The sequence below is a fragment of the Camellia sinensis genome, chromosome 14 (assembly GCF_055761805.1).
Source record: "Camellia sinensis isolate YWXY chromosome 14, ASM5576180v1, whole genome shotgun sequence".
NCBI lineage: Eukaryota > Viridiplantae > Streptophyta > Magnoliopsida > Ericales > Theaceae > Camellia > Camellia sinensis.
The window spans coordinates 38,307,574-38,312,524 of record NC_138974.1 but is presented as its reverse complement, the minus strand read 5'-3'; positions in this window follow the sequence as shown (position 1 = coordinate 38,312,524).

Here is a 4,951-nt window from a genome sequence, read left to right as displayed (position 1 = left end):
GAAGTTTATTTATTTTTCATTTTGACCTTTCATGCTTTAATTTTTTTTCAATTTACTTCAAAAACTAATTTATGTCCAAAATTATATAGAAAATGACATATTGACAATCACTTGATATAAAAATATTTTATTACATATAATTTACATCTTTGACATAAATTTAAATTCTAATATAATAATATATGTTTTATATTATTTGACAGTTAACATGACATTTTTTTTAATCTAATTTTAAATAATAATTAGCTTTAAAAGTTAATTGAAAAAAAAAAACTTGAAATATAAACCACCAAAGTAAAAAAAATAAAATAAATTTCAAAGGATAAAGCAAAAAATAGCAAAACACAATTTATCCAAAATTAAACTTAAGTGCTTATAAAAGAGAGTTTGAAAATGAACTTCCTCAAGTTAATCTATCAATTTTACCTTGTTTTTAAATGTTCCGCATCATTAAATAAATATCATGAAAAGATTTATATAGAGGTGAGCGTCGTGTCGTGTTAGGTCATGTTCGTGTCGTGTCATTTCGGGTTTGATGTAGAATTATCTCAACACTAACCCAACTCATTTATTATTTTATGTTGTCGTGTCGTTTCATTTTCAATTCGTGTCGTGTTAATGTGTTATGTCAAAAAATTTCACTATTAATTAAAAATATCAAATTTATGAAAAAAAATTAAAATTTTCTTCCCAAGTTAAATTAATCTCTATTAAATGAAATAATTTATAAAAATATTTGATTTCAACTTAATTTCATTTTCTTAATTTATAAAACTTATATTTTATTATTATATTTTTTACTAGATTAATTCAAATAATAGACAAAAAAATACATTCAGTTCAATTAAAAGCAAAAATAAAATATATATTAAATACTTTTTAATAAATTCAATGTAATAATGTAAGAGATCAAAAAATGTCATAATATTCTTTAGTGAAAATAATATTAACTAAGTCTTCATTATACGGGTTATTCGTGTCAATTTCATGTTATACAGATTTGACACTAACCCAACTTGTTTAATATTCATGTTGTCGGGTCGTGTCATATACGTGTTCGTGTCAAGAAATGATCAATCTTAACCCGCTAACTTCGTATACGGTTCGAGTCGTGTTATCGTGTCGTGTTGTGTCGTGTCGCAAATTCTTACCGTTAACCTCATGAAACTAATCTGAGGGTGATTGCATGACATAGAATAAAATAATAAAAACATTACAAATTAATCTAATGATGGAGAATTTTCATGAAAGCTTTTCATGATATTTCATTTGGAAAATGTTTGGGAATCCCTTTGGGGACGATCCTCACACTTCCAAAGTAATCCTGACCCTCCATGTATGTGTAGGGTCCATTCATGTATGTGTGGAGTCCACATTATGAGTGATCCAGATTTATGGAGGTCTTATGAGGGTGGGGGTTTCAATCATTGCTCTATTTCATTTATGATACCTAACATTATTCTTAAAATAAAACATTTTTTATTTGAAACAAAAATGAAAATTAACTTCATTTTTTTTTTTTTTTGAATTTCCTGCATTTGTTTAGGGTGAAAATATGAAAGAATCTAGTGTTTCTATCACCCAAAGTAAGCCACGTCACTCTAAATTTTTGAAACCAACACAGTTCTTGAAAAAGGGTTACAGTTCTTCTAAATTTTTGAAACCAAAACCGTTCTTCTTTTTGAATTCCTTCAATGCGCTCTTTCTTTTAAAAATATTCCCAAAGGTTTCTTTATTCCAAGTTTTCACATTATGAGTGAAGTTATTAATCGCATTAATAAAGTTATGATCCATATTCTACCAAGATTTTTTAACCACATCAATAAAGTTGGGATGGTATAGCCAAACTGCTTTAAATCTAAAAAGTCTATTCAAGGGATTAAGTGGGATGGTATAACCAAACTGCTTTAAATCTAAAAAGTCTATTCAAGGGATTAAGTGGATGCATATCTTGAGTACGGACAACTAGTGGAGAATGAACGTTGATCCACCCTCGGTCATCAAGACGTCAAAATAGCCCAATAATATAATAGAAAAGTATTACAAAAAAAAGGTATCATTTACCGATAGTCAAATTTTGGTACACTCATCAAAGCAAAATTCAATCGGGCTAGGTGGTGAATATGGCCATCCAAAATATTAAATACTTACAGCACAAAAAAATGAAGTTTTAGTGATTAAAATTTAGAAATAAAATTATTTTTTTAGGGATACAATATTTTTATTGTGAAAAGTGTTGTTATTATATCATTTAGAAATTGGACATTAGTGATGAATTATTATCATTTTGAGACCAAATTTTGTCTTAAAAAATAAATCATTTTGAGACCAAATTATTTTGTCTTTAAAAGTCTATTTATTAGTGACATTTTCAAAATTGTCACTAAAAGTTTTGTTTTTGACTTTTCGAAATGACAATAAAAATTGGTCCTTAAATGTCTTTTGCAATAAAATTTTTAATTTTAGAAATCAAAAAATTTAATCTCTAAAACTCTTATATGCTGTACTGTTATGTTGTTTTTTCCAGTTTTAGTTCTTACTAAAGTAAAATTAATCCAGCACATTCTCCCATTAGGTCTATTAATGATTTCTAATTATATATAATATTTTCCTATTCTATAAATAATAATAAAAAGTGTGAATATATTTATTTTTATTTTTCTCTTTATAATTGATTTTCACTGCCCATGCAACATGTATACTAATTGAGTAATACTAGGGATTATAAAAATATTTTAAAATACTTTATGAAGATTATTCATCTTTTAATTAGTCTTTTCCTTTTTTTTTATTAATAAAATGAAAAAAAATAAAAACGACATAATCCTAAGTGATTCTGGTTTGCCAATCGATTTTAATCCTAAAGATGGGTTCCATTCGTTAGTTCTTGGTTCTTGCAAATCCATTTCAGTTAGTTTTCTTTTTTTTCTTTTTTTTAATTCTTTTAATTCCTGAACATGAAGTTTCTCACTGGTTTTTTATTCTTGGATTATTCATCAAAAGGTGACTATTTACTCAACCAGATTAATCTTTCAGGCCTTGTTTGCAACCCTATTTTAGCTTATTTTAGGCTAAAATTCACAAAAAGGTAAAATAGGTTAAAATAGTTAATTAGATAAAATAACACATTAAAACTCATAATCATTGCATTTTTTTCTCACAAAAATCACATCTAACTAAAAAAATCAACTATTTTTTCAAATACAAAAATTTTAACCTGCTAAAATAATCAAAAACTAAAATAGCATACTAAATAGCCAACTTAAGCCATTATACCAAATTTCTTATTGCACAAATTTCTTATTGCACCGTATCAAAAAATTTAAAATTTTGACTCTCTCTCCTTACACTTATCATAATCAATAATGTTTGAGAATTCTAATTTGAGAATTCTAATGCAACTTTAATGATGTGGAGTGTATCCATGTGAAGGTGGAGCCCACACTCCTCTCTCTACTCTCTCTCTTTCACCTCACTAGTGCTCCATTTAAAACTCTCAAATTAGAGACATGTATCATTACTCTATCATACCAAACATACCCTCCTCTCTTACACAACTTTCCAAACCCTAACTCTTCCAACCACCTTCTCGGGCTGTTACTGCCCCATCTACGGAAACCACTGCTGCCAGCTCCAGCCTCCCACCCCGAGCTTCTCCCCCACCGGCGACCCCCCTTCCCTTCCCCTCTCCCTTCCGGATGGTTGACGGTGGAACAAGAGAAAGAAAAGTAAATGGTGAGGTGTCACTGTTTAATTGGCTGTGGCTCTTTTTATTTTGTAAATTTTTTTTATAGATATACATACACAAGTATATTCAATAATGGCATGCACAAAGCTATGGATCTAATGAGAGAATAATATCTGATGATATTATAATAATATCATATACTATATATTCTCTAACAAATGCAACCCATCATGGCTGAAAGAGTGGTACATTGAAAATACAGACTGCTTGAGAGTAATCGAACAACCTCAGACAAACATAACTAGCTTCAAAGCAGAAACAAAAACAAACCCAAAAAAGGAAAAACGAAAGGACAACAACCTGATGGACCGGGAGGCGAGACTAGTGGAATTTCACTGAACAAAAACCATCTGCAAGATCAAACATGGCGGCAGCCATTGCCCGGTGGACCCGGAACGTAAGTACAACTGGATGGACCGAGAGGCGAGACTGGATCTTTCATTGTTCTATAACCTAACAGAGGTTTTGCAGTAGCGACTATGATTAAGATTAGGATCATTATTGTATAGACCCTGCTAACATATGCTCTTGAAACATTCATTTTTGCTGCCACACACACAGAGACAGAGAGAGAGAGAGAGAGAGAGAGAGAGATTACAAGAGGCGGAGAAAAGGTGAAGGCAGGTGGTGCAGGGAAGGGATTTGGTGGGATCCAGATCATCCGCCTGTAAACATAAATTTCAGAACATAAACCTTACACTTTGGATTATTTACCATGTGTATTATCAAGAAATCAAGACAAAATGACATACCTGAATCCATTGATGAACGGTTAAACGGAAGCGTGATTATCAATGAACTCTTTGTTATTGATTATGTTATTGCCTTCTAATCCTTTCCCCTTTGGTGCCTTATGTTTCTCCTTGAGAGGATTTAGAAAAAAAAAATGACAGTGTTCTTATTTTCACTTGGGAAGGAATATGGACCATAACCTTTTAAAGGTTGTAATTGGTTTTCAAAACTGAAAGGTTGTGGAAGTTCAAAAGGAATGAAAACCAACTTTAACCATTATTAGTTTTAATTTCTATTTATTGGTTTTCAAAACTGAAAGGTTGTGGAAGTTCAAAAGGAATGAAAACCAACTTTAACCAATATGTTTTAGTTTCTATTTCTGCCCCTCATAGAAATAGAAATTATACAACTAGTATCTACACATTAGGTCCATAACACATATACCCTTAAGCCTATTAACTAAATTGAATC